The 21,354-nt window shown below is 37.9% G+C and overlaps 2 long non-coding RNA genes across 2 annotated transcripts; one reads left to right on the forward strand and one right to left on the reverse strand.

Annotated features, from left to right (window-relative positions):
- Positions 1 to 966: 966 nt before the first annotated feature.
- LOC127518711 (uncharacterized) lies at positions 967 to 19,163 on the reverse strand. The gene is made up of 3 exons (XR_007931624.1): positions 19,026 to 19,163; positions 8,632 to 8,680; positions 967 to 1,510 (listed from the first exon to the last, which is right to left on the reverse strand). It is a non-coding gene; the product is annotated as an uncharacterized LOC127518711 (long non-coding RNA).
- Positions 15,082 to 20,209, forward strand: LOC127518710 (uncharacterized). The gene is made up of 6 exons (XR_007931623.1): positions 15,082 to 17,233; positions 17,707 to 18,015; positions 18,340 to 18,451; positions 18,891 to 18,933; positions 19,048 to 19,089; positions 19,200 to 20,209. It is a non-coding gene; the product is annotated as an uncharacterized LOC127518710 (long non-coding RNA).
- Positions 20,210 to 21,354: the final 1,145 nt, after the last annotated feature.

Raw genomic sequence — 21,354 nt, forward strand, 5'->3', positions numbered from 1 at the left:
TCCCCTTTGTAGGCCTATTAAAACTAAAAGATTTTTTAATTATGAGATTAAATCCCCATTGTGTTTGTCATTGATATTTGCTACTTTTCAAATGCCTTTAAGTGTAGATTTTGTTGTTTTACCATTTTCCTATCATACCTTTCTATCTTAAAATATAAAAATTAATCATAAAAATAACCATTATTAATTAAAAAACCATGATGATCTAAACGATGCAGAAATATCACAAACCATTTCAATAATTGTGTGAGAATTATTTATATATTTTGTCTATATATTAATGTCTCACAGTTGCAACACTTCCACAACACCACTGTAATGACTAATAAAGGACAGTTTTTTTATTTAAAGTTGAAGTAGGCCCATGCATATTTAAGGAACAGTGAAGCATTTGAGATGAAATATGAAATCTGAAGTGAGAAGAAAACAAAGAAAAATCAATGTAGATTTCTGTTGTCAGCAGATTATATTCATTAAAGTTGAGGTGTCTGATTAAAGGCAGTAATCATACATAATAGAGACCCTCATCCAGTGTTTTTGTAATCTACCATGGTGACAAGGAGCCACTGCATGCCATCCTAAGATAAAGCATCGCCACCCTGGCAATTTGGTTTCCCAATCTACAAAATGTATAAGCAATGATTCTTGGACTGCTTTTCAGCAGCTGCACTTACTCTTAATGAGATGAAAAGACACACCGTAAAATATGGCAAGAAAACCACATTTTTCAGCTAACTCATAGTTCCTCTAAGAAATAGACTGTTGACTGGACGGGAATGTCTGTGATTGCTGTGTTTTTTTTGTTTTTGTTTTTCACAATGCTTCTCCTATTTTGACCTTTATCGACTACCATAACTAGCATTTTCTTGTGGCGTGCGGATTCTGTCCGCTCCACCTTTCTTACAGATATAAAACTTTTTTGTCATAAAAAGAAGAAGAAGAAGAAAAAAAAAAACAGACTGGCAATTGTAATTAAAAAAATATTTTATTATTTGTTTTATTTTTATTCTGTGTATTACTTGAAGCATGTTGTCATGGTTGTAGTATATAAATAAGGCGCACAATGAAGAACTTCAATAAGGAGTAGTTTTAATCCAAAAATAGCAATACACAGGAGCTACAACCACTCAAACAAGATCAGATAAGAACTGAAAGAATACAGGGCTTATAAACACTAGAGGTCATCAAGAGAGAAATACAACAAGTTGTGAACTAATTAACGAATTATCAGGAACACAGGCAAACTGAAACCGAATGAAACATTACAGTAGCTCCCCACTTCTGGAAGGTGCGTCCTCACACCATAACAAGTACACAGGAGGGAGGGGGCTTTGGAGGTGGGCGTGGAGCTGGTGATGGGCAGGGCAGTGGAGGAGTCGGTGGAGAGAGACATCATGGTGGAGCCAATAAATCAGTAACGGGAATGAGCTGACAAATCGGCGGGACTGAGGCAGAGTTGGGGGCTCTTCAGACCAGGGCGATGACAGAGGGAGCGAGGACGATGGGAAAGCTGAAGAGAAGAAGAATTGGTAATTGGTAATATTATAAGAAAACATGGAATTAGTTTCCACTGCTATGCCGATGATACTCAGTTATATATTTCATCACAACCAGATGAAATCTCTAAATTATCCAAATTGACAGAGTGTGTTAAAGAAGTGAAACATTGGATGACCAGTAATTTTCTTCTATTAAATTCAGAAAAGACTGAGGTAATACTTATTGGACCAAAAACTTGTACACAGAAGACTACAATCTTAGACTACAATTTGCATTTAGATGGATGTACTGTTACTCCATCCTCGACAGTTAAAGACCTGTGTGTTATATTAGACAGCAACTTGTCCTTCAAAAATCATATTTCATATGTTACAAAAACAGCCTTCTTCCACCTCAGAAACATTGCTAAGCTATGGAATATGTTATCTGTTTCTGATGCAGAAAAATTAGTTAATGCATTCATGACATCTAGACTAGATTACTGTAATGCATTACTAGCTGGTTGTCCTGCATCCTCAATAAACAAGCTACAATTAGTCTAAAATGCAGCTGCTAGAGTTCTTACCAGGTCAAGAAAATATGATCACATAACACCAATTTTGTCATCTCTACATTGATTACCTATTAAGTTCCGTATTGAATATAAAGTGTTGCTACTGACCTATAAGGCCCTAAATGTTTAGCTCCTGTGTACTTAACCGATCTTCTATTGCCCTACAATCCATCACACTCTTTAAGATCACAAAACTCTGGACTTCTGGTTGTACCTAGGATATCTAAGTCCACTAAATGAGGAGGAGCGTTTTCACATTTGGCTCCTAACCTCTGGAATAGCCTTCCTGATAATCTTCGGGGCTCAGACTCAATCTCCCAGTTTAAATCTAGATTAAAGACGCATCTCTTTAGCCAAGCATTCAAATAATGCATCCCATATCATATCAACTGCACATGACTATCTTTGCTTAATATTATGAACAGCAGCTATGCTAATTATTCTCCATTTGCTTTTCTGTTGTTACAATCACAGAAGGGCAGATACACTGGATGAGAGAGTTAGGTGATTTATTTCACAACCAAGAGAACAACACAATAGCAGGTAAGTGAATGGTGAATCTTCAAGTGAATAGTGATAAACGGAGTGGTAATACTGTCCTTGTTTTGTAGGTGCAGGTGGATGGCTGAATGTTGGTTTCCAGACACAACAACGGAGCTGGACTTCAAACACAAAGATGGAGCACACAGGAGGAGAACAGGAGACAGACTGGAGACAGGTAAGTAATCCAACGGAGTCCTTGAGGTGAGCATACAGGTAAGATGCTAATGAGACCAGACAATGAGCGTGTGAGAAAGAGAGTCCTTTATACTGCCAGTGATGAGTGTGCTAATGACGTGCAGGAGGCGTGGTTAGTATTCGGGTGACAGGGTGCGCTGTGATTGGGTGACGGTGGAGCCTGGTGTTTCTGTGACATCTGTTTTATCTCGGGACGCCCGTCCTGAGGTAACTAGAGACTACATCAGCTTCAGTTTGGATCCAGCCTCTTGTGAAGACTTCAGATGACCAACACCTTTGAAGAGACGGCACCAACTCCTGCGAGGACTTCAGATGACGCAAACTCTGGATCAACATGCACATTCCCAAATTTCTATACATCCTAATTATTGTTATCATGTAATCATTACTTCCACGAGCTCATTGTTTCTACCTTAAATTAATTCACTAACAGTGATTGTAAATTAAATTATTACATTGTTAGCTAACTGTGTGTGTCCATGGTGGAGGCAGAGCGATGACTGACTGAGGCTGATCTGGAGGGACGAGGGAGCCCGGAGGAGTCCTAAGGCTGACGGACCACGGTGGAGATGAGGGGGTGCAGAGCCGGGGCTAAGCCAATGGGCTGACAGGCTGAGGTGGAGAAATTGGGCCTGGAGGCCCAAGGTCCAGCCGGGCCAAGCTGGTGGAGGGGAATTCTGAGGCGGAACTGACAAGACGCACAGAGCTAGCAGCGGGGGCAGAGCCGAGGAGCTGGAAAACAACAGTGGTAGGTAATGGAGATCTTTTATTTTGACATTTACTTGCATGAACAGATATATTGCAATTGTGATCCAAATGTTTCAGTACGGAACGAGATTCAAACGCACATGGTCGCGGCGTCAAAGGTTCACAGTTTATGAGGAGTTTAAAAGGATTTAGCTAAATGGAGAACAAGGTACAATTATAGGCTTCTTGTTATGTTATGTTATGTTATGTTTTTGTTGTTTCGATTTGTTTTCTTTGTATCAAGATTACTTGTTTGTTGTTATTTTGTATGATGTTTAGGTATGTTTAAATCATTGAGAGGTTTAATTATTTGTATTTGGTTTTGTATGTTTGTTTCAAGGTTTATTCATTTTGGTGTTTTGTTTTCTTTTTTGTATAAGCTCTTATGTTGATTCTCCATGAGTCACGGAGATGTATTATGGCATCCAACGGTGATCTTATCTGTGACAGACATTCAAATAAAGTGTGGGAATCATCAGTCGGAGAGTCTATCCTTTCTTAAAGGATTAGTTCACTTTCAAATTAAAATTTCCTGATAATTTACTCACCCCCATGTCATCCAAGATGTTTATGTCTTTCTTTCTTCAGCTGAAGAGAAATTAAGGTTTTTGAGGAAAACATTCCAGGGTAGCGTTTCCCAAAAGCATCGTAAGCCTAAATTGATCATAGCTGTATTGGTGGCAATGGTTCTACAATCAACTTAGGCTTACGATGCTTTTGGGAAATGCAGCCCAGGTTTATTCTCCATAAAGTGGACTTCAACAGTTACCAGTGGGTTGAAGGTCCAAATTGCATTTTCAGTGCAGCTTCAAAGGGCTCTACACGATCCCAGATTAGGAATAAGGGTCTTATCTAGCAAAACAATCAATTAAAAAAAAAAAAAAAATATATATATATTTTTTTTTTAACCACAAATACTCGACTTGCGCTAGCTCTCTTCTTCTTCTTCTTCTTCTTCTTCTTGTAGAAATCCAGCAGTGTAGACACTGCTAAGTGTATTACTACCCTCCACAGGTCAAAGTTTGAACTAAATTCTCATAAACAATATGCTAGTGCAAGTATATAAGAATTAGTTCAAACTTTTACCTGTGGAGGGCAGTAATATAAGCATATAATTATAATTATTATTATTATTATTTTTTTTTAGAAAATGACCGATCGTTTTGCTAAATAAGACCCTTATTCCTCATCTGGGATTGTGTAGAGCCCTTTGAAGCTGCACGGAAACTGCAATTTGGACCTTCAACCCGTTGAACCCCACTGAAGTCCACTATACAAAGAAAAATCCTGGAATGTTTTCCTCAAAAACCTTAGTTTCTTTTTGACTGAAGAAAGAAAGACATAAACATCTTGGATGACATGGGGGAGAGTAAATTATCAGGAAATTTTAATTTGAAAGTGAACATTGTCGATCCCCTGTGCTGCTCCAAAGAACGCTATGGTTGGTGGAGGAACTTTAATGTTGACATGCTCGTTGGGGACAGTGTGATTGCTCTCTTAACGGATCAAGAGTAAAGCAAAGTTTTAGCAGATGGCTCTACAAATCAATGGGCAGCAGATGGACCAATTTAATGAACTAGTCAAAGAAAGAGAACTGTTCCAAATTGTTTGCTGAATTGCAGTGAGTATCACTGCAAATGTGAATAGTGTTATGTAATTTTGGTGAACTGCAAATGTAAGAGAAAATGTCAAAATCAGATGCAGATAAGCAAACTGATAGTCATCATGCAGAAACTCAAAGTGAGAGTACATGCCATTCAAAATGTAAGCATGTTCCTACTAAAAAAAATGTTAGCCTATCAGCAAGAAGAGTTACAAAAGAAGAAGAAGAAGATTGTGTCTTTATATAATCAATGGAAAATAGAAGCCCGAAGTGCACGTGAGCATCTTAAATCAGATGCATTAGAGACCCATTTTAGCTATTTTGGTCGATACTTTGGAGACAGCTAAAAATAAAATAATGTCCTATATGCTTATGATGAATTTAGGCAGAATGTATCATCTACTATTGAAATGTGGAAAAGAATGGATGCATGTGAAGTAGTTACAGCTGACATTATTAAAATTGTTAATGAAAGAGTAACAGGTGTAGAAGATGTTGATGGTGAAGGGGAAAAAAAGGCGATTTCGTACCTTATTAGACCATCAATATGCCCATTCAATCTTTGGTTCAACGGTTTCACAAGTTAGTCAGAAAACTAGTAATTCCAGTCATTGCTCTGTCATATCAAGTTTAGAAGCCAAATGTGTAGATGATGCAGCTGAAGTAGCAGCCAAGCAAGCTGCATACAGTGCTCAGTGTAAATGAGTACACCCCCTTTGAAAAGTAACATTTTAAACAATATCTCAATGAACACAAAGACAATTTCCAAAATGTTGACAAGACTAAGTTTAATATCTGTTTAACTTATAATATGAAAGTAAGGTTAATAATATAACTTAGATTACACATTTTTCAGTTTTACTCAAATTAGGGTGATGCAAAAAACTTTTTTGCAACATCTCTTTTTCCATTCTTCAAGAATGACCTCTTTTAGAGACTGGATGCTGGATGGAGAGTGATGCTCAACTTGTCTCTTCAGAATTCCCCATAGGTGTTCGATTGGGTTCAGATCAGGAGCCACTGAATCACTTTCACCCTGCACTTCTTCAGAAATCCAACAGTGGCCTTAGATGTGTGTTTACGATCATGTTGCACGATGACCAAGGGCACGGAGTGATGGTAGCATCTTCTCTTTCAGTATAGAGCAGTACATCTGTGAATTCATGATGCCATCAATGAAATTCAGCTCCCCGACACCAGCAGCCCCACATAAGGACACTGCCACCACCATGTTTCACTGTAGACACCATGCATTTTTCTTTGTATTCCTCACCTTTGCGACGCCATTCAGTTTTGAAGCCATCAGTTCCAAAAACATTTATCTTGGTCTCATCACTCCAGAGTATAGAGTCCCAGTAGTCTTCATCTTTGTCAGCATGGGTTTTAACACCCTTTTATAGTCAACTGTCTGCTGGACACCTGTGTAATGAATAATTAGACTCACCTGTGGTTAAAATCTTGTTAAATTAGACATTTGTGGTCTAAAATTTAGCTTTGCTCCAGAGACTTTCAGTGGGGTGTACTCATTTTTGCATCACCCTAATTTGAGTAAAACTGAACATTTTGTTCTCCAAGTTATATTATTAGCCTTACTTTCATGTTATAAGTTAAACAGATGTTATATAAAACTTAGTCTTGTCAACATTTTGGAAATTGTTTTTGTGTTCATTGAGATATTGTTTAAAATGTTACTTTTCAAAGGGGGTGTACTCATTTACGCTGAGCACTGTATAATGTTCTACTATAAGAATCAAATCAAAGAGAAAAAAATAAAGCAGCTAGAAGAACAACATAAAAAAGCTCCTGATGTCGAGTTAAAGGAACTAGAGCGAATTCAAGCGCAAAATAATCTGAAAGCAGCTCAAGCTAAACTAGAAATTTACAATCAAGAAGCTGAGAAAAAAAAAGACTTTGTCCAAAGATTGTAGCAGTTTAAATGGATCAGATTCAGATTTGTCAAAAGGTGTGTCATGAAAAAAAAAAGGCGACAGTTAAAGCATCAGCAACTGATATACCTCTTCTTTTTCAAGCATTTCAAGATGTCTATGGGCAAGCTGCCAGAGCCTCCTGTTTTTACTGGTGACCCCATTCATTTCATTGAGTTTAAACAATCCTTTGCGGCACTTATTGACAAGAAAACCATCTCTTCTGCTGATAAGATGTTTTATCTCAAGAAATACACTATATTGCCAAAAGTTTTGGGACGCCTGCCTTTATGTGGACATGAACTTTAATGACATCCAATTCTTAATCCATAGGGTTTAATATGGAGTTGGCCTACCCTTTGCAACTATAACAGCTTCAACTCTTCTGGGAAGGCTTTCCACAAGGTTTAGGGGTGTGTTTATGGGAATTTTTGACCATTCTTCTAGAAGCACATTTATGAGGTCAGGCAGTGATGTTGGCGAGAAGGCCTGGCTCGCAGTCTCCATTCTAATTCATCCCAAAAGTGTTCTATCGGATTGAGGTCAGGACTCTGTGCAGGCCAGTCAAGTTCCTCCACACCAAACTCGCTCATCCATGTCTTTATGGACCTTGCTTTGTGCACTGGTGCGCAGTCATGTTGGAACAGAAACTGTTCCCACATAGTTGGGAGCATGAAATTGTCCAAAATGACTTGGTATGCTGAAGCATTAAGAGTTCCTTTCACTGGAACTAAGGGGCCAAGCCCAACCCCTGAAAAACAACCCCACACCATAATCCCCCCTCCACCAAACTTTACACTTGGCACAATGCAGTCAGGCAAGTACCGTTCTCCTGGCAACCACCAAACCCAGACACGTCCATCGGATTGCCAGACAGAGAAGCGTGATTCGTCACTCCAAAGAACATGTCTCCACTGCTCTAGAGTACAGTGGCGGCATGCTTTACACCACTGCATCCGACGCTTTGCATTGCACTTGGTGATGTAAGGCTTGGATGCAGCTGCTCGGCCATGGAAACCCATTCCATGAAGCTCTCTATGCACTGTTCTTGAGCTAATCTGAAGGCCACCTGAAGTTTGGAGGTCTGTAGCTATTGACTTCTGTGCACTGTGCGCCTCAGCATGCGCTGACCCTGCTCTGTGAGAGTATGTGAGTGGTCCTGCTAGAAAAGCTTTAGAAGGAACTTTCTTCAGAACAGATGATGAAGCCTATCACGATGCGTGGTGCAAACTAAACAATCATTATGGCCAACCATTTGTGATGCAAAAGGCATTTAGAGAAAAGCTGGCAAGCTGGCCTAAAATTCACCCAAAGGATGCCATTGCTCTACAGGCTTTCTCTGACTTTTTAAATGCATGCCAGGGTGCCATGTCACATGTCAAAGGCCTACAGATTTTAAATGATTATCAAGAAAATCAGAAACTTGTGCTGAAATTACCCGATTGGGCAATTAGCAGATGGAATCAAGTCACGCAATCTCTTTCTGAAAATCATGAGTATCCCACTTTTAAAGAATTTGCTGCATTTGTGTCCACTGAATTAGAGATTGCATGTAATCCAGTTACCTCCTTTCACATTCTTCGTGCTGCAGAACCTGCCTCTGAGAAGGCAAATCTGAAAGAGACCAAGAGAAACAGAGTTAGAGTTTTCACTACTTAAACGAACACAGAGAGTCAAAAAGTAGTCAAACCAGTGAACAAAATTCCGTGTGCGCTTTGTCAGGAAGATAACCACCAACTTGACAACTGTTTCAGTTTTCTCAGCAAACTATTGGAGGAGCGAAGGAAATGTGTTCAGGAAAAGAGGCTTTGCTATGGATGTTTAAAGTCTGGCCATAGTGCTAAGGAATGTCGCTGCTGACTCACTTGTAATGTTTGTAAGAGAAAACATCCAACTAGTTTGCACGATGAGAACTTTGTGAAAACGGTAAAGACTTTATCTTCTGCAGTTCAGACTCAAAGTGATCCTAATGATGCAACAAATGCAATGGCCTTGAGTGAAATACGTATACTTCAATGATTGTACCTGTCTGGGTGTCCACTAAGCAGAATCCAAGTTGTCAGAAATTGGTGTATGCACTTTTGGATTCACAGAGTGATAGCACATTCATTGATAAAGGAGTGTGTGATGCTTTACAGGCATCACACGACCAACAACGTTTCCAGTGCAATTGAAGCTCACCACCATACTTGAAAAAGATACTGTTCTGCAGAGTGAAAGAGTATCAGGACTTCAAGTCAGAGCATACAAGTCCGGTAACTATATTGATTTACCACCTACCTACACCAAAAACTGCTTTTCAAAATTTCGCGATTTCAAAACATTGCTTCAGGAAGCTTCGGAGCGTAATGAATCAGAGTATTCAATGATGATTTGGATCACGTGTCAAACCGCCAAACTGCTGAAATCACGTGACTTTGGCGCTCCAAACTGCTGATTCGACACGCTGATTCATAACGCTCCAAAGCTTCCTGAAGCAGTGTTTTGAAATCGCCCATCACTATATAAGTCGGGTTTTTTTTTTTTTTGGCGCACCAAAAATATTCTTGTCGCTTTATAATATTAATATTGAACCACTGTACTCACATGAACTGATTTAAATATGTTTTTAGTACCTTTATGGATCTTGAGAGAGGAAATGTCATTGCTCCCTATGTAGGCCTCACGGAGCCATCGGATTTCAACAAAAATATCTCAATTTGTGTTCCAAAGATTAACGAAGGTCTTACGGGTGTGGAACGGCATGAGGGTGAGTAATAAATAACAGAATTTTCATTTTTGGGTGAACTAACCCTTTAAGCAGCATTAACATTCTTAAATTCTACTTTTGTGTTCCACTGATGACATAAAATCAAGTAAATGATCACAATTTTCATTTTGGGTGAACTATCACTTCAACCTAACAGTTCATTAGCTGCTTCTCATAGCTCTCTTGTGGTTAGCCTAGTTCAAATTCAGAATTTTGATGAGAGATGGGATTGCCGAATGGCTGATCAAATTGAAATGAAATCCATGTCTATTCCACACATGTCTATTCCACACATTTTCTTCTTTTAAAAAAACAAAAACAAAGCTTTATCGTATCAAAAGTTGAGGGTTTAGTGTGTTGTGTCAATGTATATGCTAATTTGATAATGAGTTTCTAAACAGGTAAAACACATCGAAATAATGGCAAAATACTTTGCCTTCAAGTAAGTGCATTCATTGAGCCGCATAGATTTATTTGTAACGCTCGCCAATCATGCAGTGCAAATAGTGGCTTACTTAACCCAGACTTTGTCCTCCTAATGTCTTTCAGCCAAGAGTGCTTGGTAATCAGAACAGCACATAATTGTCTCTCCACCGCTACTTTTCATCACTGTTTATCTAACAGCATCTGCATAAATTCACTTCATGAATGAATAACCTGTCACAGATGCATCTGCTATTCAATCTCCTGTACTACACCTTTAACACCATCTAGTCAGATATTCAGAAACAAGGTCAGTGGTGATGACGCCTTTTGTTTTTCTTCCTGTATGATCCCTTTATCTTCCCCTCTCACACAACCAGCACATCTACCCATGCAGCAGACACAAACACATGATGGGACGAAAGGAATTAGTATGTCCATAGGGAGTTAAGAGGGGTGTGGTAATGCACAGTAAAGGCCTATTTATACTAATTGCAAAATTAAAATGTGAAACAAAAGCCAAAAAAGGGTATGTTGTCTATTGTTAATAGTGTAGTGATGCATGTTCACAGATCACACAGAAGCCACTTTAAAACTAAGCAACTTTCTGTTGGTGAACGTGGAGAATATGTCTCACCAACTTGACCACAAGTGAAATATCAGTGGGGAACAATTTCAGCCTCATGCACAGATTCTGATTAAAATGACTGGATTTCACCTACGAGCAATGGTAAATGTGACTGCTCTCTAAGGGTACATTTACACAACAATACTAAAAATGGAAGATTTTGCATACAGATGAGAAACAATCAGATGTCAAAACGATCTCCGTTCACACGGATTTGCAAAAACAAATAAAAACGCTGTATTATTCATGCCAGGCCAGTAGTTGGCGCATCACTTTGTAAAGAAACAATACGAACCTATACTGAACATGTACAGTAATACGCATGCACATGCCTTCACAAATTGTCATTTATTTAGTTTACAAAGAAACGATAATGCTAACATTTTCAAAAGCTTGCACTTTTGAAACCCGTTTTAAAAAGTTTGCATTTTCAACTCCTCAAAATGCACCAAAACACATAAAGTTTTAAGTTTTTTTCAGTTCAAAACAGTGACATGTAAACGGCCCCTAAAACCGATATGAGTAATTGTTAGGCTGATTATCAAATGATTACTAAAATTCACACCTGCACAATAGGTGGCAGTGGTGAGCAAACAAAAGTCCTCACATTTTCAAATTTTTAATTGAATCAGAATCTGTCAATATGTAGAATAAAAGGAAAACTATTGCAGAAATATTTGTTAATACATTACTTTAGTACAAAGGGTTCATAAACTGCAAAAATTAGTAAGCATGTCAAAGTGTACAAGTTCACAACACAGAACTTTTGCAGCGCGTTTCTGTATTTGCTTGTGTTGTGAACTTTTGCAGCGCATTTTTGTATTTGGTTGCGTTGTGAGTGTTGTCAAACTGATGAAGATGTTTTCTTTATTTGCTGGTGTTTTTCTATTTGCATGTGTTTTCTTCAGTTGCAGCACATTGAGCTCTCTCGGCCACCATATTTAGCAGCACCAATGTCGCGTTAGAAATATGACAAAAAACTCATAACTCAGTTTTCCTTGATTTCTTTTTGATCTTTTTCTAGATTTGGCAGGTGTGGTTTCTTGATTGGTTAATTGTCACAATTGCTTATACCATCAAATTTAATTGGTCCTAAACATCTGTGCTGTGCCTATGTAGATGGTGTGTGAACAAAAAAAGTTGTTTATTTCTAATGTATATTATGTATGTACAGTATGTATCCATGTCATGCCATCGTGAGGCACTGAATAAAGTACACCACTGGTCTGTCCTGCTATTTGCCACTGGGAAAGACTTATTCAGCATGTAAATTAGGCTTTGTCTGCAATTGGACTTAAGTCACAGTCTCAGTTAAAAGACAAGTGAAAGCTTTCCTGTCTGTCAATGTGGGACAATTTCCCTCCCATCAAAGACAATCCTGTCAGATTGCTGCAGATGTCCTATGCAGCTGATCAGTCTCATATAGTACAGGAAGGCTGTTGTTCTGTTTCTGCTAGAGATGCTTCATAACTTTAAAGGGTTAGTTCATCCAAAAATGAAATTTCTGTCATTGATTACTCACCCTCATGTCGTTCCACACCCGTAAGACCTTTGTTCATCTTCAGATATCCAGAGAAGTAGTAAAAACATTGTTAAAATAGTCCACGTGACTACAGTGGTTCAACCTTAATGTTATGAAGCGTCAAAAATACTTTTTGTGCGCAAAAACAAAACAAAAATAATGACTTTATTCAACAAATTCGTCTCTTCCCTGTCATTCTCCTATGCTATTTACGTTGCAGCGCTTCCAGGTTCTACATCAGAACGCCGGCTCATTATTGGCCAGCTCCTGTGTCAGCATCACATGCATGTGTCACTTCATAACATTAAGGTTGAACTACTGTAGTCACGTTGACTATTTTAATGATATTACTACTTTTCTGGACCTTGAATGTGGTAATTTCATTGCTTTCTATTGAGGATAAAAATATTTCATCAAAAATGTCTTAATTTGTGTTCCGAAGATGAACAAAGGTCTTACGGGTGTGGAACGACATGAGGGTGAGTAATTAATGACAGTAATTTCATTTTTGGGTGAACTAACCCTTTAATAATGAATCTGTTGACACATGACATTGTGGACACATCTTTGTTATATATTTGATTTGAGCATTCTTTAAAATTATTTGCTTTGGCTGTAGGCATTCATTTAGAAATAAGTTTACAGAATAAGGTATAGTACCAATCAACATATCCTTTACAAATACTGTTGGACATGTCAAATTTTCAATGAATAAATGCAATTTGATAGGTTAAAATAAAGCATATCAGGATCAAGAGCAACAAAGGTAGTGTGATATTTGTGCATTTTTCACAACACAAGTTACATTTTTTTTTTTTTTTTGCTTTACAGAAAGATATTGTTGTAATAATGTATTAAATTCCATCATCTCCTTTCAGGTGCAGGTGAAGGAAGATGGAGCAGGGAGAGGTAGATCTTAATCAGCCGTTTAACTTCATTAACAAAAAACAAGAAAGGCAATCCAACATGAAAACTGTCCACAGAAGAAAAATGCAACAGCTTTACCAAAGAACATAATTTGAACATAATTTGTAACCAAGATAACAAATGATCAGTGGGAAACATAGGTAAGGGAAACAGGAACAAAAACACAGGAAACAAGTAAAAGCAAACTAAACAGAAAATGGTACATTGGAGGAGATGAAGGAGAAAAAGTCTATGGAGGAACGTGAGGATGAGTCCATGGAGGACCCACAAAGCAACCAAGATAAGGACCCGGAGGGAGACCCACAGCGGAACTGATGGAGTTAGGAGCCAGGCACGACCCAAATCTGAGCCATGAGAAAAGTCCATGGTGGAACTGATGGAGGGAGGAGCCTGGGTGGAGCCTCGGCAGTGAGTCCAGGTGGAACTAAGGGGATTTCCGGATGTGGAGGCGTGAGAGCTGGAGACCTCGGCTGAATTAAAGGGCCGAAGGAGCTGATTGGAGAGACAGCAGAAACAAAGGTAAGGAGCTGGATGGAGTTGGAGGGAGAGGGAGGCTAGGCAGGACCAGCAGCAACAAACGAGACAGGGAGCTGGACGGGACTAGTGGTGACGAAGGAGACGGGGCTTGACAGGGCCAACGGTGATTGGAGGCATTGTGAACTGGCATACTCAATGTTGTCATCTATTCCCATATGGAATGGACACATCAAACACTCCTCTGTTGCTGGAGTATACCATCTATCTCCACTAAAACTCCCACAGGGACAGACAGTGGTGCTGGCTCTCACACCTGGTCAGACTTGGTAACTGGCTCAGGCTCCGGGATGAAATTGGCTTCAGACATTAGCTCTGGCTCAGGCTTTGTGACAGGCATGGCATGAGGCTGGATGGGCATGGGTCCGAGGTGATAGTGGTGATCAAGTGGCTGGAAAATTCCTCCTCCACCTCACCCATGGTGAAAGAGGATCCACTCTTAGCAAAAACCAGTTCCACAAAGTCTTTAAACTTCCCTTGAGGACCATAAGGGGACAGGGTGACTAGTTGTTTCATGTGATCATTTAAACCAGTCAAAAAAAAAAATAAAGAAAAAAGGAAATGAGTGCACTGTCCGGGTAGTGTTTGGTGGGCAAGGTCCACTCACTGGTGTGGGCCTTGAGGGTGCAATCATCCTGGGTGAGGAGGAGGAAAATGGCTGGCAGATCCCTTTATCTTCTCTAGGTCCAGTATTCTGTCACATGCAGGCAAAGGAGGATGAAGGAGCAGGGAGAGGTAGATCTTAATATCAGCCTTTAACTTTTAACAAAAACAAGAAGGCAATCCAACATGAAAACAGTCCACAAGAGAAAATCAATGCAACAGCTTTACCAAAGCAAAGATAATATTGGACCAAGAACAGAACTAAACTGAGGGCTTAAATACACAGGAGAAAATGAGGAAGGGCAGGAAAACATAACTGGTTACCAAGGTAACAAATGAGTGGCAGCAAACATATAGGGAATAAAGGAAACAGGAACAGAAACACAGGAAACAAGGAAAAGCAAACTAAGAGTCATGAATACAAACATAAACCTGACAGGTCCTTAACAGTTCCATTTAATGCTAAAAATGACACCTTAACATAGGCGTAATTTGCGGGTGGGAGAGGTGGGACATGTCCCCACCACTTTTTGCCAGGGTTGATATTGTCCCCATCACTTTTTGACACATCTTGCAGCATGGATGTACCTAATAGAAAGAAACATCGGCATTTGATTAGCAATTCATTCGTTTGTTTTAAATAAGAGGCGTTCAATCGCTGGAATGTGTTGTTTTTTGCGAGTGCTCGTTGCCGCTGTTATCAGTTCTCTCTTGGCGCTCGTGCACACTGTGCAGTCTTCACTGACAGACGAGCGCTTCAGTCGCGCTTAACGCCATTGCGGAGACTGTCTATTCGTCTGGTGAAATCACAAAACAAAATGCACACAAACTTGTCCCTGCTCTTGATATAGAATCGCTTATGAACACCTTTGGTTTTAATGATTAAAAAAAAAAATGATACGAGGGCGGATTAGAACCCCGAATCTCTGATACACATAACAAAAATTCTACCACTAGACCAAAAAAGCACAGAAGTGTTGAGTGCGAACCTATATATTTATTCACTGATGTGAAGAGTCTTGGGACTAATGATATTGTATTAAGCTATAGTAGATGAGTTTAATTTATCGTCACGGAAGTCACGTTTAACGTGATAGTTTCATCTTTACATCTAGCTACTATAGTAAGGATGAAACTATCATGTTAAATATGACTTCTGTGTCGATAAATTAAACTTGTACTATTGGAATTGATTTCTGGACATTGTAATGTTATTTTTTCTGCAATTGTTATCGTACATATTATTCTATTATGGTCATCTTTCATTGTGTTATGCTGGTGTGTGAATAGTTGTGGATAAAATCTGAATAAAGACATTATTCATTTCCTTTCCCTTTGCTCATGAGTCAGTCTAACCTTACAAAAATGGTGTTTGTTGCAATAAATAACCCATCTGACTGTACTAATGTACACACCTGCTATTTGCACGACTACTTACCAAATTATTAGGGCAATGTGAAACAGTTTAAATTACTTCATTATGTAATTGATTAAAGTTTATAGACCTGTGAACTGTTTTTATTTATTTGCAATAAATGTGAAGTCTTAGTCAGGAGAAACATTTTGAGCAATCAGCTTTGTGTGGTTAGTTATTCCGGCCACACAAACATGCTTCCTGCTTTACTGTTCCTATAGAGAAACATGACTGCAGCACTATAGAAAACAAGCTAATGTTATAAGTATTACATACTGCAAGTTTTAGCCACAAGACTTCTTAAAAAAAATAAAAAAAATAAATATAAAAAATAAAAATATGTTGAGATAGGGCTACATTCTTACATGGATGTTTATCTAACAACAACAAGAGTTTATCTAACCTTATTCAGTCTATCTTTGTTTAGTGAAATTTATTTGAGGACACATATTTAATTTTTTGTTATGTATTGGTCAAATATTTGGTCTACCCATTTTGCAACAATTGTGTATGTTAATTTTGAATAATGTTACTTCATAAACTGACAGTCAGCCAATAAGTTCCAGCTGCATAAACTTTGTTAAGACTGTATCTTAAGAACTAGTCTGATAAACTAGCAGTTTGCCAAGGATTAGGCTCAGTATTATTTTTAGGTTGTAAATTTGGTTGACAAAGGTAAAGACATGTTAGATGTCTATTGAGCAAAGCCTTAATAAAAGCTGCAGAGCTTTTTGAGGTAAAAAGCAGAGCAAAACTCAGTTTCAAGAGTAATATACAGCAGTACAAGCCATAGCAGAAACATAACAGAGAAAAGAAGAATATAATTTTTTAGTAAAAAATAAAAAAATCTTAGTATTTTTAGTTTTTTTTTTTTTTTTTTTTTTTTTACTTAGTATTCTAAGTAAATAAAGCAGAACATGAACAAATGTGAGCTGTTTAATAAGACAAGTGAACACGGTAGACAGTGACAGGATGTGACAGTTCTGCTGTGGAAAATGTGCTCTGTGGTTTCACTGGTCACTGCAGACAAGAGCACAAAACTAATCAGATTATATTATATACCTTACATTACCATCCATTATATAAGTAATGTATATTGATTACTGATTATTTTTTATGTCCAAAAATCTGCTACTATACAAAATGTTAAGTATATTCTCATCAGCTGTCTTACAGGCATTTCCGTCTGTCTTCAGTTCTTCCTTTACTAGTTCAGTCTCTACAGCACTTACAAGCCTTCAAGATACTGAGCGGACAGTAAGACAGTTTATACTCCTTCAAAACTGAGTGTCCTGTTATGGCAAATTTTCAAATCGGGATTCTTCATCTGGATCTCTGTGTCGTCATTATTCTCCTAACTTACACAGGTACTGATTTAAGATCAAGATTTATTTACCCTTCTTGTTTTATGATGACTGAAAAAGCCAATAAATACGATGTACTTGTTGCATGTTGGTATGGGTTTAAAGCCCAACATAGTTTGATGTCTAAATAATAATATTGTTTAAAATTTTACAATTTAGCAGAGTTCTTAAAAAAAAAAGTTTGTATCCTGGTGTGTTTTTTTCATCAGGTTTAAAAAAAAAAAAAAAAAAAAAAAAGAACCAAATGAACAATGTGTTGCGTGTCTCATGAGTTTTTGCACATTTTTCATGTTTTTCTACTGCATGACAACAGTGAAATTGTTTTCACATTTTTATCATCCTGGGCTGTGTTTCTCAAAAGAATTGTAAGCCTAAGTAGTTGATAGAACCATTGGTCACAAAGCTTTTGTGAAGAGCAGTCCAATGCAGTTATTGTGAAACTGCAGTGACTGTGATTTTCTGTGTCTTTTCATCAGATTATTCCAAATCAAATCAAGAGCAAAGGATTCGGCAGCACATCAACAAAACAGTGTTTGTGGGGGAAACAGTTACACTTCACTGCAACAAAACCCAATTTGATTACGATTTCACATGGAAAATGAACAACTCTGTTATTTTTAGGCAGGTCTCTGATATTAACATAACTAACATAAACTTCAGCTCAAACAGGATTCACATCAACCCAGCAGTTCCAAGAGAATTAAAAATACATCAGATACAAGCGTCTGATGCAGGAAACTACACCTGTTATCCAGCAGAAATAAGATGGACATTAACAATAACAGGTTATTTCATCATTTCATTTGTTGGATTTTTTTTTTTTTTTAAAACAAGTAAAGTGCATTTAGTACAGAAGAAATATAAGTATGTTTGTAACCAGTGTATCTAGTAGACCAACCACATTCCTGGAGGCCCCCCAACACTGCATGTTTTCCCTGTCTCCTTAATCAAACACTCCTGATTCAGATCATCAGCTCATTAGAGACTCCAAGACCTGAAATGGGTGTGTCAGATAAAGGAGAGATGCAAAATGTCCAGTGTTGGGAACCACTGTAGTAGAGTGCTGGTTGACTGATATCATGTGCATTTGACTCTTTTGTGTCTGTCAGAAAACAGACCAGCGTCGCCCAAACAAATACCGCTCTACATCATCATCATCATCTCATGTTCTGGAGTCATTATGGTCTTTCTGATAATCACCATCAGCTTCTGCATTCACAGGTGAGAGATATATTTATTGTTTTCTACTTTTTACACGATTCAAATGTTTAATTGGCAGTGTCTATGTAAAATGAGTAGAAATAGCCAGCTTTGTCAGCAGAAGTTATTAACTTTACCAGCAACTGGTTACATATTTTACCTTTAGCACAAATAGCTTTTCACTTGTATTTACATTTTGTTTGAATATATCATCTATCAGAATTTGCACTTCTTATTAACAAGATCTCAGTGCAAACACTCAGTATAAATAGTATCTACCATTTTTACACTTTGTAATGCATAAAAAGCGCCTGACATACCTTTATGTATAGATGTGGGGCCTATTCTTTTAGATATTGATTTTATTATTTCAGTTTCATCACATCAAATTGTTAATGGGCAAATGTGAAAAGTGTTTTAAGAGACATTCTGTTCTCCATATGCTACATCATTGTAACAGGAAAATGAGGCAGAAGATCAGCTCTGGTTCAGATAAGGAGGATGTAAGTATATTTACCACACCACAGGTTATTATTGGGCTTCTATATCTGTTCCTGTTTCGAGAAGTGAAACTTGTTGTGATATGTTTTCTTACCGTTTGTGCTTGATCTGCATAGATGATGATTTCTCACTGTGACAAACACACAATAACAGCCTGTGTAAGTTTAATTAATCAATTATATGATCATTTATGAATTACACAGCAGAGTTTTGAACAGAAGCTGAAATGTTGTTTGTGCCTCACTGTGTTGTTTTTTTTTTTAAACAGGTCTACAGTCTTCATACAGTTTCATGAACATGATCTTTCCTCCTCAAGACACCACCCAGATAGCATGGTGACATTGATACAGTGTTGAGTTTTGATCCAAACCATCATTTTGGTTGAGACTGACATTTTAATGTTTAATGTATGTTGGATCAGCATTGAAATTTTGATGAAAGTTGATGGCACACATGGGTGAAGATAGTGATGTTGAACTAACAGTGATTTGTAGTTGATGACCACAAGATCCTGCAGGCATGTATCTGTGCAGAACACTAGTGGGTGTTTTTCAGTCAGTGGGGCATGTCAGTTCATTTTCAATTGCTTTACCTGATTTGCTCTAATCCACTGGGGGCTTGGTTTTGGGGTGGGCCCTCATGATTTTAACAAGTCTAAAGAAAAATGGTTGAAAAACACCAATTGTAGTTTGAAAATGCGCACTGATTGGTAATCGCCCATTTTGGTTCTGCATGTGCTCTTCTCAGTATAGTCTAATCAATTCCTCCTCATTAGAGAGAAAACACAGGTGCATCCTATACAGAAGTCTTGTTTGTGGAACCACCTGACTTCTCTGGGTTTCAAACAATGTTGCATCTTTCTTATTTCTGTTTTTTTTTTTTTTTTTTTTTTTTTTTTTTTTTTTTTTTGTGCTTGTTATTTGCATTTGATTTGCTGAATCTTAAAAAAAAAAGAAGAAAAAAAAAAGTTATTAGTGTTTGAATAAAGCATCAGTTTTTGTAAATTCTTAAAGTGCATGCATCTTGCTTTAATCATAAAATTCTTAATATATATTACTAAAGCTTTTTTGACATTTCTTGAAGTGCAAGTAACATAAACATTCTTGCTCATGACATGAACATGAGCAAGAATATCATACTTTACACATAGCCCACATATTGCATCAATTACTCAATGCTTGCAGAGCACCTTGCCTTCTTTCTTTTAAGTGGGATGAAGGCAGATAAGGATGGACAGTTTAATAATAATAATAAAAAAAAAAAAGGCCCCCTCTTGATAATAAATGTGACATTGTTTGGGTGCGTCTCAAACCAATGGCTGCATCCTCCGAAGGCAGCATATCTCGGCTGCCACGTCATCAAACGTCGCTGAAGGCCGTCTCAATCGGAAGGATCCTTAAAAGGCAACTTCATTTCGCGTCCCTCGTTCAGCTGAATTTGAAGGTTGCATGATGTATCCTTTGAGACGTTCAGTCACCCACAATCCTTTGTAGACATTCCAATTCATGAAAATAAATGGATGGAAAATGAGTCTGTATTGAGCTTGTCTGAATTTATGAAATGTAAGACAAAAATAATGTTTTCAGACATGAAAGCATAGATGTTATCTTTTGTTTTGGTGTAAATTACTCACTTAACACTAAACTGCCAATAATGTAAGCCACTGGGAGACTACAGACAGCTGTGATTCATTGTATTGCATTAATAGACAGCCAGATAATAGAAAGATTTATAATATAAAGTATTTTTCCAAAATTGAGTTTTATTAGTATTTTCGTGCCGTGATGGTAGGGGAGGAACATGTGTGACGCAGCCATGCGCACTCACTAGACCGTCTCATTCTAGCGTTTAACTGAGGAGGACTAGAGCCTACAAGCCTCTGAAGGACTGGACTAGGAAGGACACAGCCTCGGTAGGATGCAGCCTTCCGTTTAAGACGCACCCATTGAGTTGTAGCCGATAGGATGATCACCTGACCTGAGACTTGATGCTATCCTGTGCCTTATCTCCTGCTCCCTCATTACTGCTTAATCATTCATATTCCAGAATCTGTATTAAATTTGAGGAATATAACTGATCTCCGTTCAGTTTAGCCTGTTCCCACTGAAACACACACACACACACAAACAAAACTACACTTTGTGTTTGAGAAAGGGACTGACATGGCTATTTTGTGATATTTAAACAGATTAAGGTCTACATAAGATGAATCGGCAGCTTTAAATAATTTTTCATTAAAAAAAAAATAATAATAATAATAACTAAGCTCTTTTATACTGAGATTTATGTAATAGCCATAGTTCAGAGGTGTTCATTCCTCTTCATGAGGAGTTTAGCTCCAACACACATGCCTTTTCATTGATCCTAATGACCTTGATTAGCGGCTAAAGGTGTGTTTAATTAGGACTGGAGATAAACTTGGG

Source organism: Ctenopharyngodon idella, chromosome 9, assembly GCF_019924925.1.
Source record: "Ctenopharyngodon idella isolate HZGC_01 chromosome 9, HZGC01, whole genome shotgun sequence".
Lineage (NCBI taxonomy): Eukaryota > Metazoa > Chordata > Actinopteri > Cypriniformes > Xenocyprididae > Ctenopharyngodon > Ctenopharyngodon idella.